Genomic DNA, 26,876 nt, shown 5'->3' with positions numbered 1-26,876 from the left:
TGGTAACGTACACATGACAGCGCTTAGCGCCGAGGTTTAAATTCTCTTAGGCTGTTTACCAGCTTAGTCGACAGTCAGTTCAGTTATAAAACAGTTATTATAATGCAACATTGTAGTACTGTTAAAATAATAAATAAACTGCTTGTATTTGCTTAATAATTTCATTTCTTCTGGTGCTATTTTGTCTATCAAATATGCCCACCAGCCCCTTCCAGGCAGATTTTTTTAAAACTCTGTTCTTATATTCATCACAGTCCATGTCCCAAATACATATTTTCTTTTGTATTTGATTAATGAACAGTTTCATATCAAAATTTTCAACTTCTATTTTAGACAGATCACTTTTCAATACGGCACACCAATATCAACAGGGCAAAAGTGCGCGCTGGGCTGTGAAGATGTGTACGATCACATGCTTCTCCTACTTGAAACACGGCGTCTAACGCTCTCATGTGTACAGAGCCTTTTAGGGCATGTACACATGAGGGCGTTAGACGCCGCGTTAGGCACACGTTAGAAAAAAGTGGTATCGTACACATGTCATGACAGCGATTAGCGCCGCGGTTTACCGGAATGTCTACAGACAACTCAAATTGAGAAAATACCCTCCAAAGTTTTTTAACTATTTCTGAATGAGTATACCATTTTTTGATGAACTGTTGACTTTATTAAAAGAATACTTATCACCATGTAAAAATGCAGTTACCTGAATATTGAGCATGTGAAGATTCCAAACAGGCTGTATCATTTCCACACCAAGAGAATCAAAACAGTTTTACTCAAAATTTTCAATTTATTTGAAAGCACCTTTATCTGCCCATTGTTCTGAATATTCTTCATTGTCATGTAAAGAATAAAGATAAACTAATGCAGCCTCGGCATCTCTGCGGTTATCTAGATCCCTCATTTCTAAAATAAAATATTAAAAATGACCAAGGATGGACGGTGGAAAGCATATAACCCACTTATAAATATAGATTTAGCATACGTCAAATACGTTCTATAATCATTTTTTGTATAAATGTCTGTACAAAAGTTAAAAGAATAGAAAAATAATATTTAAATCCTTAGTACTCACCTTAATTTTCGTGTAAACAATTGTTTACACAATTGTATTCACAACTAGAAACTAACCGCACAAAAAACCGTCAAAACAGCATATAGTAGTAATCAGTTCAAAGTAATTTTTTATAGGTTTACTGATATCACTACTAAGTGGCAGCAGCCTCAAACGGTGGGAAAATCGAATGTGCACTGACTGTGGACGTTATATTTTATAGTGGGAATTATATTTCCCACTGCCTAAGAAAGGGTTAACAACAGCAATATATCGTTAAACACAAATGCACCTGTATACTTTCGCCAATGTACTTTCACCAATAATTTTGAGAAAACTATGTACATACCATATACGCATCCTTCCTAAGCTACTAATACGCTTCTTGGTAAAAGTCATAGCGACAGCTAAACGATATGATAAACCTAAGAGATCACGCGTATTACTCATTTTATTTTTTATTTGGACTATCTTGGACTAACATAATATCAACATCATCTTTTTGAGAAGTTTTTTGTTTATTATACATAATGCCCAAATTTAAATTTTAATAGTCAAGTATTTAAATCACAAGATTAAAATCATTTAAATTTACAGTAGCACCGTACGATCCAATGTCTGTCGAAATGTATTTGCTTTTTAAATAATACTGTTTATTATCTATATCCATATTATCTTTTTATCTGGTAGATATTTGCCAGATAGGGGATTGTCCCCGTCCAACGTATTAGTCATAATATAATAATCTTATGTATAAAGCAGATAAAACTGTATTTACCAATATATAAGGATCTAACTTACTAAGCAAAATAACTACCTGCCTAATAAGGGCAACAAAATAATCAATTAACACGTTCCTGCCACACCAAATTCACCATAAGGGTAGTGCGCCATACTAATTTTTTTATGAGAATGTATTTAAAATTGTTAATCAACATACCTTAGATACATTGCTTAAATAATTTAATTATACTTTTTGTAGTTTGACTAGTGTACGAAAAATGTACACGTGGCCTGGAAAAGCATTTTTTTATTCTACGCCTCGTGTATAAGTATAAGTACGGATACACGGTCTAGACTTGTCGTATCTTGTCTAAAACGGTAGCGTGACGTTGGCTTGTATTTGTAAAGGCCCGTTTTCACACTACGTCTTATTGTACGTTTTGTGGGTCATATAAAACGTACGACAAAATGTACGTTTTGTCCAGTGTATACACACTACGTTTTTCCTTCCGTTTTCTACCTTATTTCTAATTCAGAGTCTTGAGTTGTGTGAAGTTTGTTTAGTGTTTTTTTTTATTATGGAGGAAACACGGCTGCTTTCTTTTATTTTTTCAACTATAAAGATACTACAACTGAGGAAAAAGGGGATGAAGAGGGAAAAGACAAGATGGTCAAGAGAGTGGGCTTCTAAAAAGAAGCCAGTATTCCCACGTCTCGTTACTAAAAGAGGCGAACCAGATGACTGGCGCAATTATTTGCGAATGGACACCTCAGCCTATTGTCAATTGGTAGAGTTGGTAACACCATACATATTGAAATAAGACACCTCATGAGAAAAGCCATTACACCCCATGAAAGACTCACAGCAACACAGCAACTTCCCCAAAAAATCGTGGGTACATTGTCGCAAATCTGACATTATTAGGCTTTTTTTGGGAAAAATGAAACGAACTGCAGTGGAACTAGTCGTCAAATAAGTCAAGATCGGACGACTTGTCTGAACATGTATTTTCACATAACGTTTTATCCTATCAGTTCTCGCAAAACTATGCTTCTCCCATCATTTCTACGATCTGACTTTGGATTTCATTTCAATTCGACAAGACGTACGTTTTGCTGTTTACATGCCACGTTTTATTATATAGGATTTGTCCTATCCAACAAAATGTACAATAAGTAGTAGCGTGAAAACCGGCCTTTAGTTCAACTCTAAACGTTGCATCGTGCAGTTAATTTATTCCTAAAGGTAGTTTTTCTTGTATAAAGTGTATAAAATGTCATCATATGAGAGAGCAGGACCGGCTTCATGCATTATGGGATGAAATATCTGATAATGAGTAATAATAATGATGATCCATTTGAGAATGAGTCTGAAGAAGATCCTGACTACGAAACAGAAAGTTCACAGAACAGCAGTGACATACCAACTAAAAGACCTCGGATAACGACTAAGGGTAAGTTTGAATAAAGGTCAATACATATAGGGCCGTAACTGATAGTTTATATACTACATATTTGCCAAGAAGTAATAGTAGTAGTAAAAACAAAAAGAGAAATCAAACGATTTCTACCTGGCGAAACCGAATTCAAATTTTTACCACTGTGCCCTCTAAAACTTGCAAAGCAAACAGCTTGATAAATTACTCGGCAAGGGAACCTAAAAATTGCATTCCACATGCCGTTCATCATGGTCAAAATTCGTAGTGAATTCAGTTTCTGGTACTCCAAACGGAGTAAAGTAATAAAAACTAAGACAGATTGAGCAATACTTCCTTGGACCTTTTTGGTTTTCTGTTACGACTTCGCGAGTATCTTCTTTTTTCAAGACCTCAGAAATATTTTTTTTCAATTCACGGTTCAATTTTTTATTTTCTAAGCGACTTGTCTGGTGAGGTTCTGTAAGTTTTTTATGATGCTCCGTCATAAACTGCTGTCTTTGTAAGCGTTTTTCACCTTGAGTAAAAACGTTATGCGAATAAATAGCGTAGGCATTGATGCAAGCCATATTGATCATATTATAAAATATACACATCGGCCATCTTTTGGTCTTGCGGTTCGCACACATATTTTGACACATTTGGTCAAACGTATCGACTGCCACTTATATCGTGGAATTATATATTATCATTTCGGGTTTTTGTATTTTTTGTATTGTGTTAACTGTTCCCTTATTATGCATTGTTGATAGTAGATTCACTATTTTATTATTTTTAGGTTTATAGGACACCAAGGAGCAAGTTTTACTATATTCGTACATAGACGTGTTGATCTGGCATTGCTTATTATTTTCCAATAATTATGATGGAATGTGTAGTTTATTCTTCCGGATCGTCCCAAGTATTGTCAAATTATAGGGCTTTTTTAGTAATAATTTGGAGATGGGGATCAATAGCGGCACCTTAAAAATTATTGAGATTAGTTTAACAATTGGCACAAACCAAATTAAATAAATACCTCCAGAAAATTGGTACTGTAGGGCTCCCCTCTCTGGGGACAGAGAGGGGAGCCCTACATGAACAATGCTGTCATCAGAATTACTATTAATTCCAGCGCTATCCACTTCAATATGATCTTCTTCCTCACTTTCACTACTCTCGTAAATCAACCGTTCAAGTTCGGCATATGTTTAGCGCCTTTCTGCTCATTTTATAATAAAAAAATGTCCGATAAAACTCTTATATTAACGTACGTTTATTTACCCATTAATGCTCTTCACACGTAAAATTTACGTGTTGTCCTTCAGGGATCTCGACACACTAGCACCTACTGAGTCGAGATTTATATTACAACTGGCAAAAAATATTACTAACTAATAGCCTACTCGAGGCACAGCTAGTACTTGGAGTGGGAGAGTTTGACAGTAATTAGCGAGTTTTTGCAATGATACGTAATTTTTACGTACAAGAGTATTCTAGAGTTAATCGTATAAAAAAATTTCTTAATATTTTTTAAAAATAAAAAAAACAATAATTATTTGTTTCCTAACATACTAAATTTTTTACCCGACAAAACTCTGTTTATTTTCTCAGTAAGAAATACACCTACTAAGTCAACGTCTGAAAGATGGAATATGATTGATATACGACCGTAACTTGAGGTGTCTGTTTTTTCTTTTTATTTTCTCAGTTACAGTCAGTGTTCAGCCGAGTAACAGAGCGTCGAAAAGTGGAAAGGATTTTCCACATATTTCAGAATTTTATCGGTGAAAAGCATGCAGTCGAGTGTGTATAAGCTGTATTTTAATTTTCGAGAATATACACGTATATTGGATAAAAAGCGAAATAAAATGTGAGTTGTTTAAAAGAAACTGAAACTTTTTAGAAACTCAGTAATGCGAATATCTGAATATATTGTTTTAGTAGAAAAGGGAGTTTTTAAAGGCTCAAGGGCGAAAACGAAATTGTGTTTTATATAAGTTGCATTTATAAGATAAATAATGGAGGTATTAAATTAGTTTAAAAGTTTTATGAGTATTTTTTTTTATTTTTTTAATTATAACAAACATTTACTTGCAATCTACAGGAATCTCTGCCAATAGGATATAGTATGAAGTTAATTACCATAATACCATAATATATATATATATATATATATATATATATATATATATATATATATATATATATATATATACTTTTAAACCGAGAACTAAAAGTAATACTAGTAAAAGAATTAATACGCCGAGCTTTCGACATCCTATCTGATGTCTTCTTCAGAGCTTCCGTGGTCTCAGTCTCTCGAGCCCCCAGATACTACCGCACTGATCACTAACCAATATTGGATTACTGTACAGTATTGCAGTTGCATTCTAGGGTAAATTACAGGAACCGTTACCTAGGCTTTTCGAGAGTAACAAGATAAATCCAAAGGGGAAATACACAACCAGATAGACAAAGAAATAAGCAAAACTTTTATCGAAATGATAACTAACCAATGCATTACTGTACAGTAATGTAGTTGCATTCTAAGTTAAGTTATAAACGAAATAAATCCAAAGGAGAAGTGCCCAACCAGATAGACAAAAAAATGTGCAAAACTTTTATCGAAATGAAATAAAAAGAAACCTAAATTCAGAACGGCATTATACTGCAAAAAAACTAAGACAAGTTTTAGTTTACGTGAAATTGGCAAACCGGCAAACCGTGTAGTAAAAAGATAATGTTTTCCTAAATATCAAAGTCATTACAGCAGAGGCAAAAATATAAAGAAGAAATATTTGAACTGCGATATGATAATTACAGAACTGTATACAAATTTTTATGTACATATAGAAAAATATTTTTTACTGAATATAACATAGGAATTAAGCTACCTAGGCCTGATACTTGCCATACTTATATTGAGACGATAATTGGATGGCGTTATGCATCACTAGACTAAGCGCCATTTTCTCAAATTGTGGATTATGGCCCTTTCTGGTGGAAAATAGTATAAACTATCTACATAATAAATCCCATTAACATGTTAGTAACGGTTAACCAGCTATATTTAAAAAGACCAAGTGCCTTTTTTTATTCTGGATTTTGAATTTTGCATAACCAGACCAAGCGTCTAATTTTGTGTATTAGTTTTGCATCAGTATACCAAGCGCCTCTTGCGATCGTTTTAATGATTGTAAATCGAATATTTGGCAACCTATGTACATAAACGTTGTTAACAATGGTGACGTTGGCAACTTGTTGAGGCGTTCAGGTTAAGAAGTAGTGGCAGTTATTGCTTAAATTTTTCTATAATAGTCACATTACAGAAGAGCTAACACTGAAAGAGAATACCTAACAAAAGATACAACATGTATGTATTTATACAACATGCAAGTAAAATGTATGAATTGTATATTGAACAAGCAGACAATGAGCCTGTTAAATTTTCGTTTTACAAAAAAATGTTTTTAACACGATTTAATCTTCAAAGAAAAAAGTTGAAAAAACATACTTGTAAATGTGATTGTTTCGAATTAGAAATGAAAAATTGCGCAGATAACGAACAATTAAGCAAGTTAAAAGAAGAAAAAAATGTGCACTTAGAAGAAGCTGAAAATGCACAATCTAGAAGAAAGCTAGACATGAAGATGAGCAACGATCAACCAGAAGTGGGAACCATTTGTTTTGGTATCCATAGCGGTAAGAATAACAAAGGTCATTGTTATATTTGGATAGAAGGTGAAGCTGGTCGGGGAGCCCAGGACGTAGGCAGTTGTCTTAAGAAACACATTGAAGAAGATGTTACTTCTGCAAAACATGTAATTTTGTGGTCAGACTCATCTACCTCATCCTACCATTGAAAGAATTACATTACGCAATTTCTTTCCTGGTAATAGCTTTTATCCAATAATAGTGATTTTGGAGATTTTGAAAATGCTCTAAAATTTTAACAACGTTTATATACCGTTAATGATTACCTAAACGTGATAAAAAAATCCCGTAAAAATAACCCACTAGTAATTCACAGAATGAAAAAAGAATAATTCGTTGGAATAAAGAAGTTGGAAACTATGATTACAAACCGTAAATCAGACATAGAAAACATTAAGGTAAGCTTGTTTAAAACAAGAGAAATTAAAATAAGAAAAGATATACCATTGGGTACTTTATGACAACTTCTTTTAAGACTAGTGAAGTTGAAGTAAATATTTACAAAGAATTTTAAAAAGGACGGCCTGTTGCAATGCAATACCTAAGTAACCACTCCTTGATTCCTTTTTGGCCCACAGGCAAGCCACTTTCTGTGCCCAAAACTTAACAACTTAAGATCTATAACGCACCTAATACCAAATGATGCAAAACCTTTGTATCGCTCCCTTTTCAGTAACAATACAATAGAAGATGACACTGACGGATTTGATGTAGACTTAGACTTTGGCATACGAGATGAGTAATGTTTGTTTACTATTTTCATAATATTCAGAAAATTGTACCAACCGTTAACACTGAGTTCAAGTTTTTTTTTTATATTTTTGACTAATTTCTTAAGTAATATAAAATATTCAAAACAGCGACTGTTATTTTCATACCCAAAAAGAAATAATAGCTTGTGGCCTACCAATCATTCACTAAAAGTGATATTTTAGTTACGCATGACACCAACTGACCTCCATGTCGCTTGGTCTATTGATGTAGGTATAACACAATTACACAATGTGGCGAAAATCGTAAGTCGACCAAAAGCCTTTTTTTTTCGTTTTTCTTCAACATTGGCAAAGTTACTATTTCGCACTTAAAGAAAACATAAAAAACTGTCTTCGAAAACAAAAAATTACGACAATTGGAACATATAGTCAATTTTAATAGAGTGAACACTTTGAAGTCAACTATCCAAAATCAATTTTTGGCGCTTGGTTAAGTGATGCATAACGCCGTCCAATTAAGATTAAGGCAACAAAAACATTTTAATAACGCAGATTAAGACACAGTTCAAAATATTTTACTAAATCTACACATAGATCGAGTTGATAATAAAACTTTGCTAGGAACCGAAAAAATAAAAACGAGTGAATTACAAGCAAGATAAAATTAGAAATCCCGTTTCACTTAAAGCAAAGTATACCTCTGCTCAAATTAACCACTGCTCCTGCATTTTAGTATAAAAAAGTTGGGCTTTGTAAATAAGTATCGATGATTATACCACTTATATGTTTTTATAAAGAACAAGTCAAGTTATAAAGAGCTCGTTGTTTTTACGATAACCGTTCATGTCAGAGTAAGAACTGGAGGTTAATGGCTTTTAAGTTACGGCTACTCAAGGAAATGAACTATTTAAACAAATAACACTTTTAACAATATAACACTGGCAGAGTTTTTCAAAACAGATGGAACACGATTTCTTCGGAACACAAAAAGAAATATGGAGAATGATCAGAGGACAAAGAAAAGAGATGAACGAACTAATAAAAACGAAACACATTCAGAAGGAAACGTGGGTAGACTACTTTCGATCCCTGTTTGCTAAAGGTGACGATGATGAACCACCAACACCAGAGGTGACGACAAACGAAGAAATAAATATTGAGGAGGAAGAGGTAAAGGAAGCATTAAGAAAATAAAAAAAATAGAAAATCACCACGAGAGAACAGAATACCAAACGAACTCCTAAAGTATAGAGGACCAGATCTTACCAAACAACTACTAAAACTAATTCAAAAAATAATGGAACAAAACAGAATTCCTCAAGAATGGAGATCAAGCATCCTAATACCTCTTTTCAAAAAGGGAGACAAATCGGACCCGAAAAATTACAGAAGAATTAATTTATTAAACACATCACTCAAATTAACAACCAAAGTGATAACAAATAAATTGAATGAAATTATAACACTAGCAGAAGAACAACAAAGTTTTAAGTCGGGAAGATCATGCACCGACGATATATTTATAATGAGGCAAGTGCAAGATAAGTCATTAGAATACAACAAACCGGCATATCTATGTTTCGTGGGCCTTAAAAAGGCATTTGACCGGGTCAAATTAAAATTACTGAATGCAAGAGACATACTTCTAGGAATAATCAAAACGATCGAAAATATCTACCAAAACAACACAATAAAAGTAAAAGTAGAAGAAGAACTAACCGACCCTATTGAAGCTGGCAATGGGATAAGACAGGGAGATTCCCTGAGTCCTCTATTGTTCAACCTGATTATGGACGAAATAATAAAAAAAGTAAAAACTAAAAAAGGATACCAAATGGGAGAAAAACAACTTAAAATAATCTGCTATGCAGACGACGTAATACTACTCTCAAAGTGAAGATGATTTACAACGTATGCTGCACCAATTTAATATAACCGCCAGAAAATTTAACATGTTAATTTCCCCAACAAAGACAAAATGCATGGTTATAACAGCAAATTTACTAAGATGTAAATTGGAGCTGGAAGGTCAGATAATAGAACAAGTGATGGAGTTTAAATATCTAGGCATCACATTATCTAGCTACGGAAACGAAAGGCAGAATTTACAAAACAGTCATCAGACCAATAATGACATATGCGGCAAAAACAAGACCTGACACAGAGAGAACAAAAAGGATGTTAGAAACACAGACATAAAAAATTGATGGTAAGACACTATGGGACAGAGCTAGAAGTACAGATATACGACATAGATGCAAGGTGGAGAACATCAAAAACTGGGTAAGAAATAGAAGAATAAAATGGAACGATTATCTAAGCCGAATCACAACAAATAGAGTAGTAAAGACGGCAAGAGACGGTTCCCCAATAGGAAGACGAGCAGTAGGAAGACCACGCAAACGATGGAATGACAACTTACTGGAGGCACATTGAAAAACAGACAGAGTTATGTCTATATAAGAAGAAGAAGAAGAAGAAGAAGAAGAACAATATAACACTGACTATACACAATTCATCATCCCATCCTACACAACATAAATTGACAGCCTACCATAGCATGTTATAAAGATTAAAAGCCATCAAATTAGTATTTCCACCATCAGAAAAAAAAACCAAGCACCTTTTGCTCGTTTACATATATAGGCAATATATCAATAAAAACAGCCAAACACATAAAAAAGAAAGGTTACACCAAGATCTGGTGTTAGCTAATACCGCGATAAAAGGGAAGTAGAATATATTTCTCCAGAATTTAAAAATCATATGACCACAATCATAAGTCCAAGAGGAAGCGAAAATGAAAAGCCGCTACCTCTTGCTATATATAAAAAATATATGAGTGGAGTTGACAAACAGGACCAACTAGTGGCATATTATCCAGTAATTCCAAGAACACTGCAGTGGTACAAGAAGCTGGCAATTCACATTTTCCTAATATTGATTGATTCACATATATTTTATGATAAGTTGTTTATTGTTTTGTAGAATACCAGAAACAATTTTACAAGTAACCCCGTTTTCCTTACTTTTCTGTATTTATACAAATTGATGTATCTGTACACTTCACAATCAATAAATAAATTTGTTTTTATAACTTGATTTTTACTACAAAATAGTTGTATATTTTTTTTACCTTTTATTAGGACGCAAATAAGCGTATAATTTTATGTAAAATTTTCAAAACTTTGCGGAGGACGTGAATTCGCGTCTTAAAAAAACTCGACAGATTGACGTGAAAGGGTTAGGAAAAGGGAAACCTGTAACAGTTCACCAAGAACAAAATACAAAGAAAATTTTAATAAATTTTTTCTGTAAAATAACAAACGTTTATGAATTTTATTGATTAACACAATCAAATCACAAGAGTTATAGTTTTTTACAGTTAAATCAGTATTTTTAACTTTTTTATATCTTTTATCCCTTAATATCTCAGATTTCTTATTTCGTGGCTTACCATAATGTTGTCACAAGGTCTTCAATTCATCTAAAGTGTTTGTTACACACATGTTGCTGTTTTTCAATGTCTTCGATTATATTTCTTTGTAATACCATTTGTTTCCTAATATTGAAATTTCTTATATGTTCTAAACGAGATTTTCTTGAGGTTCTTCTCTGAAAGTTCATTTTCAATACTTAATACATTGGCGTTTATTAATTAATTAATAATATGTTAACAGTGGTCTTAATATCGTATTGTCGATTCGTCTTTTGCACCCTCTCATATTTTTTTAAGTTTTTATATTTTTTTGCTATTATATTGCATTCGGTTTCCTTACCACTTGCCTTTATTTTATAATCCCAATATTTTATATATTCTTCATTTTATCCGATACTAGTTAGCTCAATTCCTAAGTATATGTATTAGGTACCTGCTACATGTCTTTAATTGGACGTAGCTAATCAACGAAAACGCTTGGAATTCTGTCGTGATTATGCAGATTGAGATATGGAACATTGGACGAATGTCCAAATTAAAACTATGGTAGCGTTTGACCAGGCGGTAATAGACAAGTGAGAACAAAAACTGCAGAACGAGATTGCTGCTTTGATCTAATCTGTGACAGAAAGGATGGGTACTGTTATTCGAGCTTGAGGAGGAAATACTCGATTTTAGAATCCATATTTGAAAAATATTTTCTGAACAATATCTTACTCTGGAACAAAAAAAAATGTTATTTGTTGTTACATCAGTCAATATTTTGGAATTAGTTTTTTATTTGGTGGTTTGTTATTGAACGTACAATAAAAATAATTTATTGGAATTGAAGTTTTTCTAATACTTTTTATTTTACTTAAAATAAACTTAGTCTTCGGTTACTTTTGCTATAAACATAGAGATAAAGCCAAGAATTGATGATGCCAGTGTAGGGCCAATAATACAGTATACATCAGAAAGATCTGAGAGTTACAATATAAAGGCTACTGTGAACAGTGTAGTTGAGAATAGTGAAAAGAATTATAGGAAATATGCTATAAGATCAAAAGTAGAGTAAACGCATTAAAATAAAATGTAACGTGAAAAGTCAGAATACATATTATAGTTAAAATTCTTTCAACAATACTCATTATTAATTATTAATAAAGTATTTTTCACAGTTTCTTTAATAAAACTGGTTAAAAACTAAGTAGTGTGCGAACTTCTACAGTAAAAAGGTAGTAAACTTATTGGAGAAAATCTTTATAGTGCTACTTTCAAGTCAACCAAGTAAACGTTACGTGAGTACCAAAAATTACTTTTTAGTATTTTATAATATTAATATAACCTATAACGTTCCGAATAAGTAGAAACAAATCCAGTTTTGGGTCAATATCCACACCGGTTTTCGAACCGGTGGTAGGGCCGGACTTATAATTAATCAACCATGACTTCGAATAAAACTATGAATACTACTCACACTTCATCTCACGTCTCATATTCCAGTGTTGTCAACACATTTAAAGATCCAACAAAAGAACAAGCTATATTACTTTCCAGTATTGAAGGAACTAAAGTTCATGAGTATATCATCGCCGTTGATACACTAGTTGGTCCACGTAACGTATCCTTCGCTTCCAGAATTGCCAGCAATAGAATATGTCTATATTTAACATCTAAAAATGCAGTCGATTTACTACTACATTCCTACAAATATGTTAATATAAAAGAAACTGAAGTAGAAATAAGAAGACTTATCTCTTCAGCTCAAAGACTAGTCATATCAAATGCTTGTCCTACTGTTCCAAACTCGTTAATTAAATAAGAACTACATCAGATGGGTATAAACTCCGTCTCAAAAATGACTTTTCTAAGAGTATGAATGCTCTAACCAAAAAAGTCAACCAGAAATTCCCGCGAAGAACTTTTACTTTCACTGAAGTTAATGAAAGACAAAATAGAAAACAGATCACCACCGTTTATCCTAAATTATAATGAAATATGTGACTTTCTAGAAAATACAATATATGCCAAACACCCTGAAATATTTTCAAAAGATTACTCGAATGAAACTACCAAGCTAATTGAGATCCTTAATTTTGTTCACGCTTATACCCACAATTCAAAATTAAAAAATAATAATAACCAGATTAAACAAGAAACTACAGCCCAATAATATCTGTTCCACAGAAGAAACAGATCAACAATTATCTCAGGCAGAATTCTAACATGTCCAATTCCTTTATTTTACAGTGGAATCTTAATGGGTTTTATACCCATTTGGAACAGTTAAACCTATTAATAAATGAATTATGCCCAAAGATCTTATGTCTTCAAGAAAATCATTTTAAACAAGTTAATATAAATCTTCAAAATTATCAATGTTTTCCAAAAACACAGAGTAGCACAACAGGTCAGTGGCGGAGTACCTATCTTCATGCTCTAACCCACTGACTGTGAAATATATCCTGCTTGATTGTCCACAATTCAAGGAAAAAAGAAGATCCCACGGATTCACAGATGATGATCTCAAGACAGTTCACCCCAAAAAAAATTTCGACAGTGTTAAGCTATTTAAAAGACATCAAGTTATTCAATTTTATTTAATGTAATATTTCATGTATTTGTTATATTCATTAATAACCCTGCGCGGTTAATTTTGTGTTTAAATAAAAAAAAATGTAACGTGAAGTGCATAAGGGAATGGACACAATTCTGGGAAATGTATAACCAATGTTTTGTTATAATGTATAACCAATATGTGTTTAAGAATGTAGTTTTTGTTATAGTTAATTGTAGCTTAATCCCATATAAAAACAATTTTTAACTGGAACATGCTACAAGAAAAACAGTGTCAGAACCTTTTATAGAGGTATCAATCAATCCGTCTATAAAAAGTATAATTGTTTATAAAGAGAAAGATAAGGGATGAAAACATAATATGTTTCCTCTTATAAACTTTAAAGACTCTCTGTAACGTATTTTATTTGTGTTTTTCTATAAAAATTTTAGTTCATGTAGAAAAAAAAGTGAGCTTAGTTGACACCAATCATCTTCCTAATCATGATAATCGGTTGTAAATATTATTTAAACATTTGCAGTACATGTTGGTTTCTGTTATCCATAATTTCTATACTTAATACGATATAATATAAATTACTTTCTATACTTTCTACTTGGTTGTTGAATTTTATGTTTCGGGCAACTTATTTAAAAAATAATTTAATTTCTTTTGATTTTTTGAATTGACGATAAATATCTCTTCTCTTATTTTACAGTTTCGCTTATGCCATTTCACATTTATATGGTAACTAGGGAACTTTTTATATCCCTTTAAATCACTCTTTTTAATCCATCCATTACACTTCAGGATTCTCGCAGAGCGAGCATTTGAAAATAAAATTCTCTAGAACAATAATGGGAGCTACGATCTGTGAAAATCAGCTGCAGATAAATATTACAATATAATCTAAAATTAAATCTTATGAGGGAGACGAGAAAATTAAAAATTTTGTAGCTATAATAAAAAATATATATTCAGGAAGCGTCTATAAACTTAAAAAGGATATAAATTTTTGTATTTCGTGAATAGTGAGAGGGAAGTTACCTCTTGCAATTACTGCAGTTCCATAAAATTAGTTTTGAGACTACTCTTTTTAATTTTCTTAAATTATATGAGCAATAAATTATAGCAACTACTTTAGGTTTAGAAAGGTCAACCTTTAAGGTGCAGATCGAAAACGTGCGTTCTGCACAAAATCAACTGTCGTAATCCATTCGGATTTTTTTATTTAATTTTTAATCAAATATACCAATTACAACAGAAGTTTATAAGGTAAATGTCCCAGTTAGAGACACTATCCCAGTTTTCTATACAATACGTGAAATTCTGCAAATATTAATGGCTTCACAGTTGTTTTTATCATGCGTACATTTCTAGTCTAGTCTCTAGTCTAGTATATTATTTCTTATCTATATTAATGATCTAGTGTACTCTCAAAATGAAACAGTTAACACTGTTTTATTTGCTGATGACACTACTTTCTATGTAAGCTATCACCCTTTTGAATTCGACACCCTTGATTACCAAACATCTAACAAAAACTTATTCAATTGGTTTTTAACTACTCATTACTCTTTGAACAACTCTAAATCACAAAGTGTTAATTTTAGTTTAAGACATAACACTTGTGTTGAAAACGTTGCTCTACCACAATGTTTAACCCATGCGAATTTTCTGGGGATACATTTGGATGCAGGAATAACCTGGTAACAACATATAGTTAATCTCTCGCTCTCTCTTTCGGTGGTCGTGATATACGAATTCTTTCACGTTCATTTCGGTCGTCTCGTTCTTGTACAGTATGATTAGATCGGTAATTAGTTTGGTTTGTAACATTTCGGGTTCTTCTACCTCAACTAATTCATCTTATAGGATGTATATCGAATATATTAATCACAGGTATTCCAACACTTTGCACAAAACACGATATTATTATAAAACAATCAATCAAAAATAAAATCGAAGAAAACTGGAGAATTTGTTTCGTTTAACAAGTTGACAAAAGAAAACTTTGTAGATAAGGTAACAGAAAATCCAAGAAAAGCAACACGTATGTGTACACCAACGTACACCGGCATATTGATAGGTTGTTTTCGGTGAAATCTCGACTTTGTCTATGAAAGAGAATATAATCAAAGAGGATATAATACTACGTTTTAGCTTTTTTTAACTTTTTTTTAATTTGATATGACTTGGAATCAAGTCATTTAAGCCAAAACAATGTTGTATTTGTATAGAGTATATAAAATTAATAATAAAATAAATATTAAAGATAATAAACGCTTTTTAACGCGGTTTGTTTGACAGATGCAACGACGTGAAAACTGATGCAATTTATGTCGCGTTTCGAAACTAAGACAAAAGAAAAAATATTCCGAGGCCAATCAAATCTATACCTCTTACATTTTTTGACTTTTCAATTCAGTCGGGTTCACGATATTATTACTTTTGTGTGAACGCATTAGATCCTCCAACGTGAACACGCACACACACGAACGCGCACACATTTGATTGAATTTGAACTTTGTGCAGCGACAATAAAGCGCAAATTGACTCTTCGACGTTAGGAACACACCTACATTGTTTAGTCAACAGTGAGTACCTGTAATTTAATATAAACTTTACTGAATAATAAAGTTCAAATTGACTCTACATTTAGTTAGAAAATATTTATATGGGAAAAAGAAAAGAGGTGTTTTAGGGTTTTCCCGAAAATGATTCGAATTTTTTTCACCGTAAAAACCATCCTTAGACTTCAAGGAACATTTTAAAAAAAGAATTGTTAAGATTGTTCCATGCGTTGTTGAGTTATGCGCTTACCAATACATTTTGCAATTCATTTTTATATTATAGATTTGTAGTGTTTACCAGAATATCTACATAAGGGTATATATCCACCCTTGGATATCAATTCTACTACCAAAATATCCACATCTGGATATCATTAAGATGTATCTATATGTTTAATTTATAAAGTCACGCCAAATATTAAAAATAAGAAATACAAAAAAAGACAATGAACAATTAAATTATATTCAGAACAGAGCAAAAAATTAAAGAACATTATTTTTATTACTTATGAAAACTTTCAAAATGTTCAAACGTTCCGCTGAGCAAAGTCCAGGTATGTCCTCGCAAGCAATGCAACATTTTCTCGTTAGTTTATGCACTCAACATCTTTTACAAATTACACAAACTTTTCGTAGAGCTATCTTTTTTCCAATTTTTTTAGGAAATCGGCCATTGTATGCAACGGTTTCCCAGATGTAGTAGGTTGATTTTTTTTATCAATCATTTCTTGATATTATTTAGTATATGTTAGAAATATCCCAAGGTAGCTGAGTTTTGTATATTTATACATTGAAACTTGTTTTTGATGGGCTTGGCTGTTAAATACTCTGAAGTTCAATAGCATACGATGTAAAAGGACTTTACGGTTTAATATCTTGGTCCACTGCATCAACTGATCTTATATTTTCATTTTAGAATTCAATAAGTTTCGGTTTTTTATAAAAGAGAACATTTCCTCCTCCAACATATCGTTCTCTTTCGCAAAATCTTGCAGTATGTTTACTGGTAAGCAGATAAACGTCTTTCTTATCCTTGTAGCGAACTAGAAGGAGCATACATTTGCGAACAAACATGATTGTTGCTTATCTAAAGGAACCAATGTTAATTCTCATGGAACGCTCTTATTTGGTCTTATACTGCCTGTAAGGAAAGTATTTTGTGTCAATAGAAACTCGCAAAGACAAACGCATGTATACCAATTATCTACAATCACTTCACGATTACTGTTCAGTAGGTTTTGGCAAAGACTACTATTTTCTCGGAAAAAAAAGGTTTTTTGTTCTCAAAATGTGCAATATGTCATATATATCCTTGCTGATATATATAAAAAAAATTCCGGGTATATCCTTAAAGTTCAGACGCACTGGGACATAAGGAAAATATTTTGCCTTGCCTAATGAATAATTGCTATCTGAATCGCTCTCGAAGTCACTATTAGACATTTCATATCTCAAATCGCTATCACTCTCGAGATCCGAATCCATTTTTACTAATATAAAATAAAATTATGTAACTAATAGGCAAGAAAAAGAAGTACTTTCTAGGGAAACTCTAAACGTGCACTAAATAAATATCTTGCCGCTGAATTGGGTTGGCACCAGACTGAACGTTGATCTCAAGCTGCTTACATTATTCTGGTATTAAAAAAAACGGCTAACCATGATATTGACGTATGGATATCCACGTCCTACTGCGATCTAAATTAATCTACAGAGCCCTACTACACCATTCTTTTACAGAGTGCATTCATATCCCCTATATGATTATCCGTAAGTGGATATTGTGGTAAAGTTCGCCATATCTAAAAATATCCATACATACATAGATAGGATATAGCGGAAGGGGTTAAATGTTAGAATTCAAATAGAGCTAGCAAGATCAGCATTTGAAAAAATGTTTATTTAGTTCTATTATACGGCCGTGAAACGTGAATGGTCAAATTAAATACTAAAAGGTGTTTTGAAGCTTTTAAAATGTAGATTTACATATGCTATATCAGAGACGACTGGGAAGACCTTTACATTTCTGATCTTTACATTCTTAAAAATACAAGAGATTGGACTAGTTTGGACACACATTAAATTGTTCATAATATATATATATATATATATATATATATATATATATATAATTATATATATATATATATATATATATATATATATATATATATATATATATATATATATATATATATATATAATAGTTTTGAGTTTCTTGAACCGTACTGTAACGATGAGTCCAAGCCATCACCGTTAAACCAGCGTGCGCGCGAACCAACCCATGAAGTAGGAGTGTATCGACAGTAGAAAGGGCAAAGCTCCGCTATATAAACGGCAACATTTCCTCACAGAGACAGAATCGACAGGTGTTGACTGAAGGTTCTCTCTTCCCTACCCCGGCTTGCGGACGTGTTGAGTTCACAAGTTGTTTCCTTTTCTTTTACCGTCTTTACCCGAAAAGCGTGTTGAGCTTTTCACTACCCGTACTCTGAAACAGTCGTGTTGAGACTGTCGAGGAGTGTCCTATTAACCCGAATCACTTAAGGGACGTGTTGAGTTCCTTTCCTTTCTTTATACCTATCGTCCGCTGTTATTAAATCGATACAACGTTACCCTAAAATTTCAGATACACACTCGTTTGCCGATAAGACCAGTTCCATATGACAAGGTCAAGCTTAATTTGAATAAATAGGCCAGGTACTGAGAAGACTAAACTAAATTGTAAATATGTACATAAGATTTTTGTCAATTTAATTTAAGGAAGACAATAAAGTTTTATTTTTATTTTGAACTCTGTCTCTGACTGTCTAAAAGCTACCCGGATAGTGACTCCCACGAGAGGACGTCACAGTACTATATTTAATCAAAAATTAGTTTTTCTTAGTTTCTTTTCTCTCTCTATCTCTCTATATATATAATTATATATATATATATATATATATATATATATATATATATATATATATATATATATATATATGTATATATATAGTTGCAATATATAATAAAAGTTACAATTTAATTTTAAACGCTATAAAATGAATACTCATCATCACTTATGTGTGGAATTTGTCAGTTTATTTATTTTTGAGATTACAACTTAAACGAGCAATAAAGAACTTAAAACGTATTTAAATTTATATGGATATGGAGAATAACAATTTAACATCATGTTTTGAACCTCGTAAATATTCATTTAATAGCTTAAGTTTTAGTAGAAAAAATGCGCATTAATTAGAGAATTTTTTAAAACTACTCTATGTTATAAACGGCAATGTCAAAAACAACTCTCCAGTCCGTACAATAGCTAATTTTTGGTTATTAATTATTTATGAGATTTTAAAGTAATAAAATATGTACTTTATCAGATTCAGATTGTTGTAAAGTCTCAGTTACATGGACGTATTAAATATAAACATAAAATTTTTCTTCTTATTCTTTTTTTGGTCTATGTCCTTGACAATTTACCTAGTTTACTTTAAGGGTTGACAGTTCTTGTCTTTCTTTAGCAATCGATGTCTACACTTATATTCATCACCTGATTTTTTTGGACGTGTATACTTGTATTGGTAGTTTTTTTTTAATTCTTCTTAGGCTGTAATATTAATAAGACAACACAACAAAGATATAAAGTTTTCTCGATTGGGGATAGCCTTGAAGCTTTGCACACACCAGAAATACTAGCGACGGATTATGGATAAAGAAGGTTATGGTTTATAATTTAATACTAAATGTTTATTGTATTTTCATTAATATTTCTAAGGATTGTGCAAATATTTTTGGGAAAGGGACGTTTAGATTTTGCTAATTCGGCATAAAAGTCGAAATGTGGGTTTTCATTTAAGCGACATTCTAATCAAATATGGTTTAAATTAGACCTTTTTGTTTTTTTTTAAGTTGTAGTTTTTTTCGTCGTGGGATAAACAAATTATCATACCCTAGCAACAAATAAACTGCTCGGGTTTAATTAAATTGCATCTTATTGAGTATTTAAAGGGCTTCAATATAAAGGCTACATGAAAATAATTATACAAATGAGTTTTCATAAAAATTATGACTAGTTTCATACAGTACCGTTTTTCAACTTTAAGCGCCAATTAAGCAATAACAATTGATGGAAATTTAACGAAATTAATTTTGCAATTTGATGGTCATATTCATGAAAGTTATATGCCATGGGCATTGTAACAGTCTAAATGAAAAAAAATTTACCCCTTCAAAGTCTCATATATAAATAATAACTAAAAATTTGTTACTGCATGGACTAGGAAGATGTTCCTGATATCGTTTCGGTCTCTATAACACAGTAGATTTAACCTTTATTGGACGGGCCTCAAAATATTACACAAAAGACGGGATGGGGTCTGAGCGGACACCATTCTTAAATGGGTGCACTATGCTTATACGAAAAAAACAACTGCACCAGTAACACATTATTTTTATAGTATTAAACATTTATTAGACTAAAGCATACACATTACTACAAAATACATTCTACTGCTTACGCTAACAGACTAAATAACAACTACATACTATTTGTACAATGTACACAAACTATCTCTGATTTTGCATGTTCTAGACATACAAAATTGTTACATTTTACACATATTTTACTAGTTTTTCTGTCTTTGCCTCTACAACACACATAACACCGCCCCCTTGTATTTTTTGTTTGTTCTACCCTGGACTCAGTAATATTTATATATCTTATATAGGTTTATAGTTATGAATTAAGTGAGCAATTTTATGTCGTCAACATGCTCACTTGAAATTAAGATAACTGCAGTTCTTGGTTTTGGAACAAAAGAGACTAACGTTCGATGTTTTCTAAAAGTAAACATACTTGAATAAGCTGTTTTATATGATGCTGGTAGAAGCTCCCTTGGAATAAACTTCGAAGAGTTTCACATAGAGTTATATTCTTCTTCCATAACTTATACGCAAGTTGTAAACTCGAAAAAAAAAGTTTTCAGATATTATTCCAAACACTCCTTGTAAATGGTCTATTAGGTCTAGGACAACTCTTTGGCCTTGATCTTTTTCCGCCTTAGGACCTTGTTTTCCTAAAATTATTAGATTTAAAAATTTGCTTGTTTTCTTATTGGCAATTCAAAAACCTACTCAATGGAATGGTGCTTTTCCTCTAAAAGGCACGAGCTGCACATCTACATACAGATGGTCGCCCGGATTAAGTGATTTCTTACAATTAGAAATAAAAATATCACATACATCTCTTATTGGGGACAGTTTATCTACTGATTTTCGTTCTTTTCTGATTTCAAAATTGTCAAAACGTATAAATGAAGTTATTTGTTTCAACCTAGCTCTAGACATAGCAGCTGGTATTATTAGACGGCCGTTGGCAATATCATCACAACAAAGCATATCGATCGCCTCTTTCGATCCATGAAAAGCTCCAAGTATAAGCAATACTCCAATATAGGCTTGAATCTCTACAGAATAAATGCAAACATACACTTTAGTTTTATTTGGGTTTTTACTATTCCATTTATTATAACACTTGAGCCTTCCGATTAGTTTCCATGACAACTATTATGTTTACAATTTCGTCTAAAAAAAACAGAAGGAAAGCGTTTTTAATACTTGATATATCATCACTGTAATTTATGTCTACGAATATTGGTCTTTGCGCGTTTCACTTTTGTGTTTTTTGGCAACCTTGACCACTCATTTCCATCTTTAGATACATATACCGGTAAGCCTTCGGAGTCAGTAACTGTTGATTCAGTTTGCTCTATGCTTTGATCAATAATAAGGTCATTTTCTTCTTTTACCTGTTACATTGTCTTTGTCTTCTAAATCACTTGCTCTATCCTCATTAATATCAAGCTCTGGATCATCTCTTTTAAGTAAACGTACAAGTTCATCTTTACTCAGTTGCTTTCGGCTAGATATAACTGAAACGTAACTCATGTTCAAAATTTTATGCACAATTCACAAATACGACAAGAAACCAACTGGCACTGGAACTCAATATAGTTATATTATTTCGTTAAATTTTTTCGTAGCTCGGGAAATTCTCCATATAAAACTCTATTATCTATGGGATTTTCACATTATAACAACTTTATTAGAATTCATTTTAGATGACATAAAAGGCTGGCCAGGGTATTAGGAGACCCCAGCCTATAAAATTGAAGTTTTAACTTAATCTAACCGTTAAATATTTTTGTAGGCATAATTTTTATCAATTCAATATATAAATCACAGAAAGATGGAAGACTGCCGATTAAAAATTAAGATCTATAAAGTAACAGTCAAAAATTGTGATCTGGGGTCAAAACAGACCCCGGTCAGTCCGATAAAGGTTAAAAATTCTCTAATTAATGCATTAAATCGACCTTTTTTACTGACAGCTTAGGCTATAAGAATAATCTTAAGTTATAAAATCTTGCCAGAATATTTTATAAAAGATCACCTTTTGAATGACTGATAATAACTGTGTTTGATAATATTTGAGATCTTATCGTAAACGATTATAACATTACAATTGTCTTCAAAGTTGTTTTCACAAAACCAAGTTCAATTCATAAAACTAAACTAATTTATTTTTGTTGTAAAACCAATTGACATGGACGAATTGCTGTATCTATCCTAACCCGGACATCAATCTAACTTTTCGATTGAAATGTTTTATTTATAATGTTACCAAGTTTACACAAACTTTCCTAATTCAATTTGCTTTTTTATTTTACAGGCTTTACTTCACTCACGGCGGGTTGTAGAACGTAAGTAAATTTTATTTTGATGTATGCATTAGAAATAGATTTAAATTTGCCGTAAGTAAAGATTTTGTTTTGAATACAAAATCAAGGAAATTTCTAGACTTTCGCAGACTCCATTAGCGTTTATTTATGAACTGAAGTTGTTTATTAATAGCTGAGATTATGTTGTGACTGTAAATAGTTATTTATTTAAAAAAAAGATTCGGAAAAATATTATTTTAAATCTAATATAAATTTGTTGCAAAATTTAAAATTGCTCGTTGGATTAGAAATATAGGCTCCTAATGTCACACTATTGGTGCTAAAAAGCACACAAAAATGTTTAATTTACCAAAAGAGAATATAATTTAGTAACTTTATGAGTAAAATAGAAATAAAAACATCCACAAGTACAATACATGGACACAAGCAATTTTAGTTCTCTTTCATATGTACATATATTTTACACAGGTTTTATCACCGTTTCGGCCCTGTGTTCGTGGTTGGTACACCTTTACTGTGTATTTTAATAGGAATTTTTTTTTTTTTATTTTACAAAATAGTCGCATCAACCTCTGAGGTTATTAGCGACATATATACATATAGATAAGATAATTTATTTACAAATATTAGATTATGTTAAAAACATTGATATCTTTAAGGAATTTTACCAAACGTTCAATTTTACAATTTTCTCCTAAGATTTCATTTGTTGATCCGATGATGTGGTTGTTCTGTCTCTGCAACTGGTATCTTGGGCACTCTACAAGTCCATGCTTATAGTGGGATATTACAGTTTTTACATAAAGATTAGTGTGACGAATTATGTGTCTGTGGGTAAGTCGGGTATTTCCTAGACGAAGACGAGTGACAATGACTTGGTGAGTTCTGTTGGGAATTTTAGATTTCCACGGTTTTACAAACGTTTTCACTTCGCGAAGTTTTGAAGTTAAACTATCCCACTGGTTTTGCCACAGATTTTCGACTTTCACTTTAATAAATGATTTTAAATCGTTAAGAACTACATCTCTCACTTCACTGTTTTCACTGCGGTTTCACTGTTCCTGGCTTGTTGGGCTATACGATCCGCTTCTTCATTTCCTTGAAGGCCAATGTATGAAGGAACCCATAGGAATTGTACAGTATAGTTATTGTTTTAAATGGTAGCTAGTTCTTTTTTGATTAGAAGAGCAATTGGATGCTTCGTGTACAGTTGGTTAATGGTATTGATGGAACTAAGGGAATCGGTAATTATAAGAGCATTGGATATATTGCTGGAGTTAATATGAACGAGAGCTTGATAGATGGCGTATAGCTCGCCAGTATGTATACAGCTTAGGGATGGTAAATTATACTCAAGTGTAATATTTGGAGTAATGACAGCTGCCCCAACTCTAGTAGATGTTTTAAAAGCGTCTGTGTATATATCATAGGATTTAGAAAATTTTGTTAGTTTGTTGATGAAAGTATTTTTTATTAATGAGTGTGGAGTATCGTTCTTTCTGAAGATATTTAAGGATGTATCGGATTAAGGAATGCTTAATATCCAAGGAGGAAGAATTTCTATAAATATTGGAATATTGGAATATTTCTAATTGGTATCGGAATTTGTAAAGTTCTAAGGGTTTGCCTAACTCTTTCGTAGAATGGCGGTTTCATGTTCCTATTTTCAGTATATAGGTTTTTAAAACGATCAGTAAATATGTTACTTCTAGATGGATTGTTTGAATTAGAATTACCAGCAAATTCGTATGTGAGAGATAAATGCATCCTCCTATATTTAAGTGATGGCTCTCCAGTTTCTGCTTGTGAACTTTCTATTGGGCTGGTCCGAAATGCTCCTGTAGCTATTCTTAATGCCGTATTTTGAATTACGTCAAGGTGGTGTAATAAGTATTCTTTAGCAGATGCATATACTATGGAACCGTAATCTATTTTTGATCCAATAAGGGTTTTATAAACGGATTAAGCAGATATAGTCAGCTACATAGTTTTTATAATTAATTTCATTTTGGCATGTTTTTTTTTGTTTGTGGAATGTGTTTTTTTTCATGTGAGTTTCGTATCAATAATCATCCCTAAGAACCTAATGTCATCGGCATAATTCATGATTTGGTTACATAATTTTAGTTGTTGCGGTTTAGTCGGATCACGTTTCTTTGAAAATAACAAACACTTTCTGAGTGAAAATTGCAATCCTGTTTTCTTCGACCAGTTTTCGAGCTCATGAAGTGAGGTTTGTAAGTGATGCTGTACTGGTGAGATGATTTGTCCTGAAGATACTAATACCAGATCATCCGCATATAATCTGCCACGAACTAAGCTGGAGTTTGATGCTATAATATTATTCATGGCAATTAAAAATAACGTTGCGCTTATTACAGACCCCTAAGGGGTGCCATTAGCTTGACGTCTTGTTGAAGATGTGCAGTGGTTGACTCTTACTTGAAAATTGCGTTTTTTAATGAAATTTGAAATGAAATTAATGATATTATCTCTAATATTCCAAGTGTGTAATAATCTGATAATATCGTAACGCCATGCTGTATCAAGTGCTTTTGTAATGTCTATGAATACTGCAATAGTTTCCTGCTTGTTCGCTAAAGATCCAAGAATATCAGATTCTTAATTAATGAGGTTATCAGTAGTAGTTCGATTTTGTCGAAATCCACTTTGTTTATTAACCAGGAGGTGATTTTTTTCTAATATCCATAGCAATCTTTTATTAACTATTTTTTCCATGACTTTGCATACTACATTGGTGAGAGAGATGGGTCTATATGAGGAAATTTTAGTTCGTGCATTGTTAGGTTTGAGAACAGGTATAATTATTGAATCACTCCAGGAAGTTGGAAAGACATTATTTAACCATATTCAATTAAAAATTTTTAGAAGAGTACACTTAGCATTGTCTGGCAGTTCTTCCAAGAATACTAAAGGTATATTATCGGATCTATAGGTCTACAGGTATCTATATTAGTTATATGAAGAAACCGAATATAAAAATCAACACTTATATTCATTTTTCTAACCTCCACTAATTTCTGCTTCTAATTCCAACTCTAAAGAACGGATTTGTTTGTTATTGTTCATCATAATAACTTTTTTCAATTGTAAAGTTGACGATACGCTACCTGTGGAAGTAAATAACAAACTGAAACATCTAACACGTGTGACTCTCTTACTGGAAAGATATAAGACTATTTGATCCTTTTGTCCATTTGTGGTACTCATGGCCTGCAACTTGACATTAGTAACAAATTCCCTATCGCAGGACGCGTGCACCATATGACGAGGCAGAAATTTTCACAAAAATAACTCTACGATATTTGAGAGGAATATCGTAGAACAAGAATAACCAAAAAAACAAGTCTGATTTTATGAGTTTTACTAAAAACAAACACAAACATAATAATGAAGAAGAAAAAATATTTTGGCCCAGAAGACTCGGTATAAAATTAACTCTGAATTTACCTGGCTGTTAAAGTGTTTCTAAAGTGACTTTCTCAGGCTCCTAAGCACAGTTCATGTGCTCACAAGTTACACATAAGGCATTGAATCCAAAGCTCTCCCATTCTGTCTTCATGTGCCCATAAGTTACACATGTAGTTCATGTGCCCATAAGTTACACATAAGGATACACACAACATCTACGATATTTGAGGGGGATATCGTAGAATAAGAACAACCAACAAAACAAGTCTGATTTTATGAGTTTCACTAAAAACGAACACAAATAGAGTAATGAAGAAGAAAAAAATATTTTGGCCCAGAAGACTCGGTATAAAATTAACTCTGATTTTATCTGGCTGTAAAGTGTTTTTAAAGTGTCTTTCTCGGGTTCATAAGCACCGTTCCTGTGCCCACAAGTTACACATAAGGCATTTAATCCAAAGCTCTCCCGTTCTGTCTTCTTGAAAACGCCGCTCACAAAATATCATTCTGCATCTTGGCGGTCTATTGTAACTTGCC

General features: G+C 32.2%; 1 protein-coding gene across 2 annotated transcripts in view; it reads left to right on the top strand.

The window, feature by feature from the left end:
* Positions 1-26,876, top strand: part of LOC140434852 (5-hydroxytryptamine receptor 1-like) — a 1,076,278-nt gene that overhangs the window by 350,311 nt on the left and 699,091 nt on the right. For both annotated transcript variants that reach the window (XM_072523427.1, XM_072523426.1), the window contains exon 4: positions 22,898-22,928. The gene's annotated coding sequence lies outside the window, so the exon portion shown is untranslated. The remainder of the gene's footprint in view (positions 1-22,897; positions 22,929-26,876) is intronic.

The sequence above is a fragment of the Diabrotica undecimpunctata genome, chromosome 2 (assembly GCF_040954645.1).
Source record: "Diabrotica undecimpunctata isolate CICGRU chromosome 2, icDiaUnde3, whole genome shotgun sequence".
NCBI classification, from domain to species: Eukaryota; Metazoa; Arthropoda; class Insecta; order Coleoptera; family Chrysomelidae; genus Diabrotica; species Diabrotica undecimpunctata.
The sequence above is the reverse complement of the archived record's forward strand: the minus strand, read 5'-3'. Positions and strand labels throughout refer to the sequence as shown.